At 39.9% G+C, this 13,600-nt stretch overlaps 1 protein-coding gene across 1 annotated transcript in view; it reads left to right on the top strand.

Annotated features, from left to right (window-relative positions):
* Positions 1-4,939: 4,939 nt before the first annotated feature.
* The window catches only part of GCSH (glycine cleavage system protein H), a 729,662-nt gene continuing 721,001 nt past the window's right edge, over positions 4,940-13,600 (top strand). The window contains exon 1 of the mRNA XM_049786287.1: positions 4,940-4,952. The gene's annotated coding sequence lies outside the window, so the exon portion shown is untranslated. The remainder of the gene's footprint in view (positions 4,953-13,600) is intronic.

The following is a 13,600-nucleotide window of genomic DNA, read 5'->3' as shown; positions in this document are numbered from 1 at the left end:
ATAAAATGTATAAGAGACCCCAAAGAATTTTTATTTTTAAGGGTTCTGTCAACCAACATGTGGCATTTTAGAAATTAAAACTGTGGAAATGTAAATATTAATTGTTTTTAAAGGCCTAACAATAATTCGAGTGAAATGAAACTTTACTGATGAATAAATGTGTCATATCACTTACTGGTCCTTTGAAAAGTACTGGCTCAATGAATTATGTAACTTTTTTTAGTGTTGATATACTCCAAAATCTAATATAATATATTAAATAATCCACTTTAATTTTACATAATAGGAAAGAAATAAATTACTTGTAGTATCATTGGGTAATAGTGCTTTGATTACTCCTAAGGTAATAGCAATTTCAAATATTACTACTTTTACACTCCAGTATAAAAATTAACACAGTGGAAAAGGGAAATATTGCTTTATTGCATTTCTTCATCCTCAATCTCTTTCAAGACTTTGAAGGAGAGAAAAGGGTCAAGTACTATGCTGGATTATAAGCATTACTAGGGTAAAAATATTCCTTATTTATCCCACAGAGCTTAATACCCGTATATATAGTTAATGCTCCTTATCAGATCACAAAAAAGGCAGTAGCTTAGCTGAAACATTCATTTTCATTTAGTTGTGGATCTTTTAAAGCCTTTCTGTCTCTTGTTACAGTAACTATGCATTCATTACACCTAACTGACACTAATATTACTGTCACATGCTGAGGGGAGACTTCAAATTTAAACTTCTTAGAAGTCTCCTTTGCTATAAATAATAATGCACCTTATTCTTTTAGAAGTCAGATCAAAGACTGCACCTTTCCTCTAAAAATCAGCAGCAACTTTTTTTAGAAAGACTATCATGTCATCTCTGCACAGTTGAAAAGCAACCTAACAGTGTGTCTGGTTTAATACAGGACAAGGGAGAGTTATATGCCTGCCTGGATACTGAAATATGGAAGTGTTGCTTCTGAATGCTTCTACAGGGGTACCTGGTTAACCCCGTCCGGTTAATCCAGATTGCTGAGCCTCCCACACCCAACCTGCTGTTTACCTTACCCTGGCCCCATGACTCCCTATGGTCACTGCTATAGCTTCAGGCTTCCGACTTCCCAAATGGGCTGAAAGATGCTTTATTTGCCTCTTCAATCATCCAGCAAGCCCCATGATAAAGGCAAGCCTGTACCTTACAGATGAGTTGTGAGAGTCGGCACACAGAGCCTAAGAAGGAATTACTTCTGGAAAATGCTTCAGCCTCAACCTGACCCAGACAGAGATGCCTCACATGGGACTATCACTAGAAAAGACTGCAGTAGCACTGCTCTCATAAAGAACTAAAAAAAATTTTAAGTAATAAAAGTGAAATGTTTGGACAGGGACAAAAGAGTCACTTTATCTCATTTCACCAACCCACAGGCAGATGTCTGTCAGAGTATAAAGCTCAGGTCTACTAGAGCTTCAAGTAGCTCATACAAACTTGCAAAGACACAGATTCTTTGGCCCCAAACATCTTGTGATGCTGATGGAGAGCCCGAAATACCCCTGAAAAGTATTCCCTGTCAGCTTCAAGTTCCAAGCTAGAGAACATTTAGTCAACCCTGATTTCCTGCCTTTGGCAGCATCTAATTTACCCTTTCACTTAGAGCACATTTATCTAAAGTACCTACCAAATGACAAAGGATCATATATATTATGTATAACATAATATATAATGTTATTTGTGGTATATAATAAATGCTGCTTTCATTATGGAATTCTAATGAGATAAGTAAATAACATGTGGGACAAGAGCAATAGTACAGTGTTTAGTATGCAGCCAACTCAAGTTCTACCTCCGGGACCCTATGTGGTTTTCTGATCCTATCAAGAGTGATTCCAGGGGCTGGCGAGGTGGCGCTAGAGGTAAGGTGTCTGCCTTGCAAGCGCTAGCCAAGGATCAGGACCACGGTTCGATCCCCCAGCGTCCCATATGGTCCCCCCAAGCCAGGGGCAATTTCTGAGTGCTTAGCCAGGAGTAACCCCTGAGCATCAAATGGGTGTGGCCAAAAAACCAAAAAAAAAAAAAAAAAAAAAAAAAGAGTGATTCCAATTACAGAGCCAGGGGTAAGCCCTTAGCACAGTCACATATGGTCCAGATACCATATAAACAAATAGCATATAATGGATGTAAATAATCATTGCATAGTAATAGTAGGCAAGACACAAGAATAATCCAAGTGTTCATCAATAGGAGATAGATAAATAAAATGTGGTATATGTTCATAACATGGAATATTTTTCAGTGATAAAATAAAGCATGGAATAGTGGGAGTGTCTCTACAGTTGGGCAGCCTAACATGCTTCAACATTGCCTATGGGGAAGTTCATACAGATGCTACTGGTTCATCAGCCTAGAAGAAGCACCATCCGGGAAGATACTTTAATATCAATAGTGAAAATTCCTCCAACCCTTCTAGAAAAAGAAAGAAATGAAAGTGCCTCCGCCCACCTCCCCCATTGGTTTGCAGCAGCTTGTAAAATGGGTGAGGAATGGACTGGGCTAACAAGTCCCTGAATCCCCCACATGGACCTAATGGTGCATTTCCTTCATGTGACCCCACAGGCCACACCATGGGAAGTCCAGATGCCATCCAGGTCCTGGGAGTCCCACAGGAAAAACAGTTCAGGAGGGCCTTTTGGCATTGGATGAGTTGATGAGTAAATTATGGGAACTACAGGGTGGGAACAACCTGCTATTGTGGTGGGACTGACAGGAAGGGATAGAATTGGTATCATCCAGAGCCTTTGCTCTCCAACAGGTCTGCCAGGGAGCTGCAGCTGGCATAGGCATATGGGAACAAATACAGTTAGCCTTTCAGAAGGTCCATGCCTGTCCCACTGTTGGCAGAGATTCCAAGGATTAAAATTCACCTACTTCTTCCCTGACTTCCAGATTTATTGTTCTGTGGTGGAGAGGAAGGGTGCTCTCACCCATGCCCACCTTGTCTGCCTTCCCTACCATGTATCGTCATAGCCTCTGCCCCACTGGCCATACAGCCACGCCAGCTTTACGATCGTTCGCTCCCACTCTCCTCAGCCCGGGCATCATCCTGTCCCACATAAATCAATGTTACTATTCCTCCTGTTCCTCCTCACTCTCAGCAGGCATCTGCTCAGGCCATTTCTTTCAGATAATGAGCCAAGTGCGCTCTCGAGCTGGGCCTGTGCCGAGAGGAAAGGACTGCCACAACCACCTCCTTCCACATGGCCGCTGAGGAGCATGAGGAAGGCTGGAGAGAACATGAGGAAGTGAAAGAGCTTCCTCAGTAGGTCTCTAAAAAGACCCTGATGAGCTCCTAATAGGTCCTGGGTGTCCAGGCCAGTGGGTGTTACCAATACCATCCCCATATCAGGACTCAAGAAATCATTTGGTTAGATATTTCCAAAGCAGTGACTTTAAAGACATCCTCCTACAGTGAGTCCCAATATATAAAACATACATGTATAACATTTCACCAACCAACACAGGGAAGCTCTAAGAGTCTCCCTTTCTCTCCCATCAGCCCCAGAGTTATCCTCATTAGCCTGCTAAGGCTCAGAGAGAATCCAGAACTGTGGCCAACCTTCTCTTGGGGGCTTAAAGGCTTCTACTTCTGACCTTGGTCTTTTGTAGTCTCCACATACATATCTTTCTGTGAGTCCATCCTACCTGGTGTTTACTGCTGTTCTTGTGGCTAATGCCATCCTAGCCCACCGGTTTTGCTCCCTTCTGCTTCACTGCCACTTTTCACTCCACTGGCAGAACAGGTGGGCACTGAAATGAGGACACAGCACCTGCATGATGGCACCTTCTTTGCTGGGTATGTGATTTCCCAAAGCCTCAGACAGAACCACTCCATGGAGCCTGATGGTTAGGACAGGGGCTCTCTAATCAGGCTACATGGGTTCAAACTCTTATGCCACCCTTTTAAAGCTAGAGGACCCATTAACAAGTTTACTTTGCAGTGTGAGTCAATTCTGGCCTGAAAAATGGTTCTTCAACCAGCATCTCACGGCTTGAAGGAAGAATTAGCTGCATAAATATGTAAATTTATCATTGGCTCTTTACATAAACCTGGCACCTGGTGAACGTCAGTAATTATTACTCTAGGACCCTTCAACCCTGTTATGTTACACACCCCAAAGTAGCTCTACTGCTGGAGCTGGCCAAGAGGCAGGTTGCAGCCTTCCTGCTGCTGTGACACTCCTCACACTACACTGCCACCTGCTGGTGTCCTGCTCAAACTCCAGGGGCAACTAGTAATTGGTCCTTTTGAAACTCAGTCAATTAGTATTTATTGAGCATCCACTCAATGTCAGAAACTGCAGACAAGAAAAGATGATGCAGACAAGCAAAGAGACAAGAATTGTGCTCTTTGACATTTACACCATAATGACAAGTTCACATGTTTACCCCACAGGAACTCAACAGCCAGGCTAAACATGAAGACATGAGAGCTCACCAAAAGACTCAAGAAAATGCAAATCCAAATTCTGTGAGTACTTCGAGGAAGCCTTTCAGCAAAGAACAGAATAGTAGAAGAATTTATCTCGAGGGTGTTGGGCAAATCCTGGATGTTATTGACTGGAGTCTAGTCACAGAACAGGAAACTTCCTTTTTGGGATTCCCACAGGCCTCCATCTCTTTCTGGCAGTTTTCAGAGAAGACACTTGGCAGTGGTCCAGTGACTCAGTCATGAGGAATCACAAGAGAGTTGAGCCCCTGGAACCCCACATAGAAGAAATGCTGCTCAACCAGGAAACCTGCATTGGCATTTGAAAGGAAAACTAAACTTGAAGGAGAAAAGAGAAATAAGCTCACGCTTGTCATGTCTTGCTGAGCCTGAAATAATGTTGGTAGTCTGAAGTAGTGAGGGATTCAGTCTAGCCACCGAGATGGTAAATAAAAATAAGAGATAAATAAGGAATAACACATCTCAGTCATATGTTGTTGCTTTTGCGGAGGTTTCTGCTCTTTAACATTTAAAAAGTCGATGCAGTTTATTTTTCCACAGAGTTCAGTCATAAAGCATGAGTTACAAACTCATGGAATTAGTCTATTCCCACTGTGATGAAAAATAAAACCATAACTTTATTGTGACATGATTTCTTTCACAGATAAAAAAGAAGAGAAAAAAGGGGGAAAACACAAAGGAACTTTTCAAATTGGCTAAAGAATTTAGAGCTGAAGTCTTGGGCAACTTGGTCACTGTCCGCTTTTGTGTGCCCGCTATGTTTTTCTTATCCCTGTCAGATCATGGACTGCATCAGATGGCAATTATCTGGCGTCACTGCCATCTTCACTCACTTGGAAACTAAGCTAACACCATTGTTTATCACTCATGCTATCCTGTCCTCTCGCCACAGGACTGGGCAGAGAACAGCTCCTCAGTATTCATTTAAGTGAATGACTGAGTAAACGCGTTAATGAATAAACTCATTCTGGAAGCCTTAGCCTTGCGTTCAGGGAAATAAAAATCTGACAATAAAGACAAGTTTTTCCCCCTGTATCATATGGCTCATCTATTTTTGTTCATTTGCTCTGTAAGTGACATTGGGAATGTTTCCTTAATGTGTTTGTTAAGAACTATATTTGCCAACTTAATAAACAGACTTTTATAAACCTAAGCTGGCTGGACTGGCAATGTTGCTGCTGGGAACATGGCAGGAAGGCAGGCAAGGTTGACTCATCCCAGACTCACCATCCTGCCCCAAAGCCCAGAGAGCATGGTACTCTGCAACCATCAGAAAACCCGGAATGCCAACGAGCATTTTATTGTTCTATCCTCAGCTTGTTCTCATCACCACAACATGGAAAGCATATTGGGAGCACTTTGAAAACCTCTCTATTATGGGAAGAAACTGAGACTCAAATGCATTCAGATGTGCTGAGAGTACCAGGAGCAAAACATGAAGCAGTTACCACCAGGGAAATCTCTCCCATGTGCAATGGCTTTATGAAACTCAGACACTCATTCTCTGTGTCCTTGGGCTTCATTCTGATTAAGAATCGGAGAGCAGAGGCCTCTAACTTCATTCGGTGGATAAACAAGGACCCAAATCTGATTTTCCTAGGATACGAGTAAAGATTCTGTCGAGTATAAAGAAAATCTAGATTTTTAAGACTTTTTAACATGTGACAAGAATTATGAGTCCTCTTGCCAGGAAAGCAAAGTCATTTTTAACGGGTTTTTTTTTTTTTTTTTTTTTTTTTTTCAGAAAACCCAGGCTCTAGAAGGGTCTAGGAAACATTCAGGGCTCCCACCATTACATGAGTCATAATAACTCCTGGACTAGCTGGACTTAGAATCCTTCCAAATCTTGGCATTTCCATATTTATCTTTTATCATTTTATCTTTTTCTTTAAAGAGCAATGCTTATTATAGCTTATGACATAGGTATAACTGCTTAATGAATAAAATTAATTACTTATAATGATGGGATAATAAAGTTGAAACAGTTTCTTTTTATTGCAGTGGCAGGAATGCAGCTGAAATTGGCTCATACAAAATAAGGATTATCGGCTGTATCAAGGCCCAGCTAGGTCCAGCTGCTCATAGGAATCCTTCTAGAATCTGAATCTTTATTTCTTAGATCTCAGTTCTATTCTCAGCCAGACTCTGCCCACCAGCTTCTCCAAATTCACACCTAGTCTTTTAGGAACTCCTGCAGAAACCAAATTCTTTTCCAGTGCGCCAGTGAGCACTTAGGGGAGGGTTCTATCAGGTTTGCCTCCATGCACTCACTAGGCTTTGAACAGATCTCTCAACTTGGTTGGGAGCAGATCCTAACAAACAAAACGTGGCCTCAATATTGGACTCACATAAGATCTAGAAATGATAAGGAGACTATCCAAACTACCTGTAATGGGAATAGGCAGTAGGTGGCAACACAAGAAAAAGCAGTATGTTCAAATCCAAGAAAAGAGCCTTGTGATCCTGAGGGGCAGAGTCAATCCAGGGTCATGACAATAGCAAAAGAAAGCAAATATCCAGTAGACAACCCACCTCAAGGGTGACTCCAGCCTGCTTAGACTTGTCTTTATGTGACTTTTTACATACTCATGATTGTCCAAGGCAAAATAGGACAGTATATTTCAAAACTTGAATAGGCCATTGACTACCTCATCCCAGTAACTGGCTTGTTCATTTCCGGTCTTATCTCCTTTTGAGAGAGCAGCTCGGGTCATGAAGCCCTCCCATATTCTGCAGTCCAGTGTCAGGCAGCTGGCAACCAATGTTACAGGGAAAAGAGAAAAATCTCCAATTACCTTGACAGGCCTCCTGCAGGTGTATTTTGGCTCCATTACCTACCCCTGAAGGCTATCGTTATTTTCTTTCCTGCTGAGTGGTATGGCGACTATCTGCTTTAATCATTATAGAGATTGAGAAATTTGCTAGGGGGGAAACTCCAATCCTTACAGAACAGGGATACCTGAAGTGTTTCTTTTTTTTTTTTTTTTCCTATTAATGACCTCAGCTCTGAAAAGAAAGTGATTGATGGCCACCCTCTAGGCCCTAAGAAGGGGAACTTCGCTGCTTTGCCCCCATGTCCTCAATTAGCAACTGGCCCCGAGACATTGTTGGTCTGGATTAGGTAAAGAGCTTTCAACTCTATTTCCTCTTTCTAGCCCTCTTTGGTCAGAGTCCAGATCAAATAACATGTCTCCTCTTACTATAATCCAAACAGCCACCCTAGATCCCAGAAAGAAATGATCTGACTGTAGTTTGGAAGATATGAGTGTGTATATAGTTTTGTCTGAGGGGAGAGAGAGAGAGATCAGTTATATTTTAGGATAGGTTTGGATGGGGGGAAATATTTAATGCAATGAGAATTAAAAAGTAGATAAGTGACAAGCTGTCTTTTAGGCATCTGTCTTGGGTTTTCACTCAACTTAGAAGAGACTTCTGGAGCCTACAGAAGGAAAAAAGTCCAGTACTGATCCCCTCAGCACTAATGTCCCCTGATCAAAAGCCTTCTCTGGCTCCTCATTGTCTTCCATAGAATGCCAACCTCCTTAGTAGACCTTATAGACCCTATTTAATTTCCTATCTCAGTGCTCTTCACTTATCCTCTGCTTTGCTTAAGTCTTAAATAACAGATTTTGTTCCCTTGCCAGGAAGCTTACAAGATTGTTCTCTTTATAATGTCTTTTTCTACTTGGCTTCTAAATTAACTTCTTTTTTCCACTCTTACAAATTACCACAAACTCGGTGTCTTAAAACAACATAAATACACTTCATGCGATTGCAATTCTGGAGGCCAGAAGCCCATGTTGGGCTGAAACCAAGGTGTTGGCAGGGCTGTGCTACCTCCAAAAGCTCTGGATGGGGGGACTCACATCCTTGTCTTTTCCAGCTTCTAGACTAAATTTCTTGTTGCCCAAAGCTGCTCAGCAATTTTGCTTAGTTTTTCTCATAGCTTCTCTCTGCTTCAAATCTCCCTCTGTGTCTTTTTCTAAGCTGTGTGGTTATGTGAACATTCATCTGCCTACTCTTCCCTTTCAGTATTTTCAACTTAGCTATTTCAGAGAAACCCTTTGGCCATCATGTAAGGGAACACTCACCATTTCCAGGGGGCTAGGACCTGGCTGTCATTTAGGAGCTCATTACATCCTGCCACAACTACTTTCTCAGCATCTCTCTCGAGTCATTTTGGGTACCAACTGCTAAGGGAGGCCTTTGCCGTTCTGCATCTCACTCAACAGCTCCTCCTGCTTCCAGTATTGCGTCACTGTTGACTAAGTTCTGCCAGCATAAAGTGATATGCATGAAGTTTTATCAGTAACAATACTGTAAATCACAGTGCAAAAAGTTACCCAGCATAGAACAAGCTAGTTGGTGGGAGGATAACTGGAGGAGGGGAATTGAGAAAGAGAAGAAGGCACTGGGGAATTAGCGTTAAAACATCTTGTGTCTGAAACCCAATTAGGAATAACTTTGTAATCGACGGTCACTAAAATTATAATTCCTTAAAGAAGTATAAAGAAATTTCTTCCTGAAGGTCAGAGACTGATTCATAGAAATGTATGTCCTTTGTGGAAACACATGTAAAAACAAAAGCAGGATTAAATGAAGTTACAGAACAATTGGGTAGCTTGTGTGCTGGCTCCAGAGCCAATATGTCTGGAGAGATGCCCAAACTTGGATCTGCAGTTATCTCTAACAAGGAAAATTGATAAGGCAAACAAGAAAGACATGTATTCACCTCCTATGTGGTTTGTGCTTTTATAACTAGAATGTGCTATGAATTCCTTGACAAAATGAACAGTGCACATTTGAGATGCTGTGTTGTTTTCCTTTTTCCTATTCAAATGAACAAATTGTGTATGTGTCTATGTGTATATGTGCTTGTACTCACACACACTGCCCATGAGCCCTAATTTGAAAATATTTGCAAGAATCCTAACTAGTTTTCAATCTCCACTATTCAGAATCTTCATCAAAAATCAAAATGGATACCCCAAAGTTCCAAATATGGCCACTTACTGTTTTCTAAAGGGATCCATTTTGGGGTAGGATAGGCTAACAACACTCAAATCTCTAGATGGCCATATAATCTAGAATTGTAAGCTGTGAGGTCTGAGAATGCCACATAGAACTGGGACAACTTTTCCTCTTCCCAGAGCAAGGCAGAAGATATACAACCATCTCTTCATAGAAGGAGTATCCAGCTCACCAGCAATCAGTAGGCATCACCAAGCTTGAGTCAAGACAAATATTCTAATTAGGATATTCCTACAAAACACTGCCTCCACTCAGCTACCATTTGTCACTAACACATGGTTCAAAGAAATATGGGAAACCAGGAAGTCAGAGAAGGAGAAAAGAGACATCTGTGAGCAATCATGGGGAAAAAAAAAAGAAAAGAAAGCTGAAAATCAGAGGAGAATAAAGGCCTCCTTCACAATACATTTCTTATATACAAGTTAAGATGAGTAAGCAGGAAGAAATATTATTTGCCACTCACTTAAAAAAAGTAATTAATGAAAATAAATATATCTGGGCCCAGAGAGATAGCACAGTGGCGTTTGCCTTGCAAGCAACCAATCCAGGACCAAAGGTGGTTGGTTCGAATCCTGGTGTCCCATATGATCCCCTGTGCCTTCCAGGAGCTATTTCTGAGCAGACATCCAGGAGTAACCCCTGAGCACTACCGGGTGTGGCCCAAAAACCAAAAAAAAAAAAAAGAAAAAAGAAAAAGAAAATGAATATATCTTAGATTTTTCCCCAACTAAGAAAATGTAAGTGGGTCAACAATAAAATGAGTAAAAAATATGAAGAAGTGACACTGGAGAGATAGATATACAGTGGGTAGGGCACTTGCACATAGCCAACCCAAATTTCATCTCCAGCACCCCCTATAGGTCCCTGAGCTCCACCAGGAATAATTCCTGAGTACAGAGCCAGGAGTAAACCTTGAGCATTTTTGAGTGTGCCCCACCACCACCAAAACTTTAAGAAATAATTCACAGAGGACAGCCAAATAAACTTTAAGGACATAGAGGCAGAGGGATGTCCAAATTCATTAAATAATCAAGAAAATATAGATGTTGTGCTCATAGTCCATTTGCAGTAGAGAAAATTGTTACAGTTATTTTGTTAAAAATATGGCTATGTGTAAGAATTTTTAAAACGAATATATCCTTCCACCTTGCTAAGTATCAACTCTAGGGAAAAACTCACATATCCGTGAATAGAAGTAGAAAATAGAATTTCATTGCAACATTGCTTATTATTGTAAAAAAACTAAAATTCACCTAAAGGTGCACTAACAGATGAATTGCTAAGTATAAAACATCCATACTGGGAAATACCATGCAGCAGTTTTTAAAAATGAGAACTATCTTTTATATGATATAAAAAGATACCTCAGACATTATATAAAATTCTAAAAGGATATTGAGGAATTATATTTATACTTCCTTTCCAGACATCTATATTTAAGTATATAGACAGTAGTCAGAAAAAAAACTATAGACCAAACTGCTAATAGTAAAGACAAAATTCTCACCAAACTGTTTTCCCAATATAATCAATACACTTGTGGTTTAACAGCACCTAGGAAGAGAAATTGGAAGCATTAGTTGATTATATAAATTTAAAATCAATACCTGACTATCACAAACATTGGAGGGAGGTAATCCACATTAACAAAATAGAAAAATTAAAAAGAGGACTGGTTGGGAACTTTTGAAATTATACTAATTTTCAAAATCCATCTCTGCTCACATATTTCTATTATAGCACTTGATAAGTCAAATAAATTTTTCTCAATTTTTCTTTTGTCTTGTATTGTTTTGAGTTTGTCAGTTGTTGATTTGAGGGTGCCCCATGCAATGCTCAGGAGGCCCAGCGCCCCTCCTAGCAATTTTCTAAGAACTGAACCAGCGATTCACTACAAGGCTGGACCATTTAATGCTGTTCACAGCCTGGCAGGGCTCAGGGTCCTCCAGGGCTGAACCCAGCAATGCTCAGGGGACCACATGGTGTCAGGAATGAAACTGGGGTCAGCTACATGCACCTAAATCATTGACCTATCTCTTGGCCCCTTATTTTTCTATCAACTACTGAGATAATAATGATAAATATTCTAGAACTATATGAATATTTCCACTTACCACTTTAGTTATGTCATCTTTTTTATCATATAATTTAAAGCCATATTAATAAGTATTTACACCTTGTGGACTGATGACTCTACCTGAAATACTAATCTAATTCATACTAAAAGTTCTTATTTATTTCTGTAGTACTACTCTATCTTAAATGTTCTTATTTACCCGAGGGACACAAAAATGCCCTCTGCACTCCTATGTTCATCACAACACTATTTACAATAGACAGACTCTGGAAAATTCACAGGTGCTCAACAACAAATGAGTGGTTAAAGAAATGGTGATATATCTATTCAATGGAATACTATGCACTCATTATGAAAATGAAGTAATGAGATTTTCCTATACATTGAGAATATTATGATGAGTGAAATGAGTCAGAGGGAGAGATAAACATAGAATAATCTCACTCATCTGGAGAATATAAGGATAATAAAAGACAGTGTGGGGGTGATATCCAGAAACAATAGAGATGAGGATTAGAAGACCATTCCATGGCTGGCAGGAAGCATGCCACAAAGAGCAGAGAGTGCAATGAAAGTAGAGAAGGGTCTAATATAAAAGCAACATTCATGGCCACCTTTATTAGCAGTACTGCAAACCACAATGTCAAAAAAGGAAAGAGATAAAAAAAAAAAAAAAAAAAAAAAAAAAAAAAAAAAAAGGGGCCGGCGAGGTGGCGCTAGAGGTAAGGTGTATGCCTTACAAGCGCTAGCCAAGGAAAGGACCACGGTTCGATCCCCCGGTGTCCCATATGGTCCCCCACAAGCCAGGGGCAATTTCTGAGCGTGTAGCTAGGAGTAACCCCTGAGCATCTAACGGTTGTGGCCTAAAAAAAAAAAAAAAACAAAAAAAAACAAAAAAAAAAAAAAAAAAAGGAAAGAGAAAAAGAGAGAGAGCGAGAGGGAGAGGGGGAGGGAGAGAGAGAGAGAGAGAGAGAGAGAGAGAGAATGTGTGTGTGAAGTAAAAATGCCTGCCTTGGAGGCAGATGGGAGGGTGTGGGTAGGAGAAAAGGGGGCATCAGGGAGGGTGAGAGGAAAATTGTTGACATTGATGGCAGAAAATGTGCATTGGTGTAGGTACATTATATGACTGCAACTCAATCATGAACAGCTTTATCTGTAAAAAAAGAAAACTGTAGTATGAACAACCTTATAACCATGGTGTTTAAATAAATAATATTTTTTAAAAGTTCTTATTTACTTTGTAGTACTACTCTAACTGCATTGTACAGAATTTCTAAAACTAAATCTATTTTCTTTTTCAAAAGAAACTTAAAAGAAAAAACTTTTAATTTGGGGCAATACCTAGAGATGCTCGGGGGTTATTCCTGGCTCTACACTCAGGAATTACTTCTGGTGGTGCTTGAGAAACCATATGAGATACTGGGGATTGACTCTGAGTCAGCGGCATGCAAGACAAGCACCCTCCCTGCTGTACTTTCATCCCTCCAGCCTTTAAGTTACTTAAGTTTACTGTTATTCTCATACAACTTTAATTCTTTGTACTTTCAACCCTTTTTTTCATAAACTCTCTCAGAAATGACAAATAGTTATCTTTTCCTTTTTATATGATAACTTTTAGACTTTAACGTTTTTTCTTTAGATATATTTCATATTTTTCATGGGTTATGTTTTGGTATCCCATTTTAATAGTTGTTTATCCACTTTTTTCATTTGTTCCATCTGTTATATTTATTTTTTCCTTTGTTCCTTCATTGTTTTTTTAGTAAATTTACTATTTTGGAGTATTCAAATTTCTTCCCTTATATTTTAATTTTTCCCTTGTGTTTTATTTTAGTGGTTTCTCTAGTAGTTACTCTGCTAAAGCCTAGAAAATAGTGGCTCTAGAGATGGATAAATTGGACTTATCTCTCTAATATTCCGACAATAGAATATTTCTCATAGTACACTGAAATTTATCCCTTCCCATCCTTTGTGCTACCACTGCATTGCCAACTATCTTTTAAAACTTTATA

The sequence above is a fragment of the Suncus etruscus genome, chromosome 14 (genome assembly GCF_024139225.1).
Source record: "Suncus etruscus isolate mSunEtr1 chromosome 14, mSunEtr1.pri.cur, whole genome shotgun sequence".
Classification (NCBI taxonomy): domain Eukaryota; kingdom Metazoa; phylum Chordata; class Mammalia; order Eulipotyphla; family Soricidae; genus Suncus; species Suncus etruscus.
The sequence above is the reverse complement of the archived record's forward strand: the minus strand, read 5'-3'. Positions and strand labels throughout refer to the sequence as shown.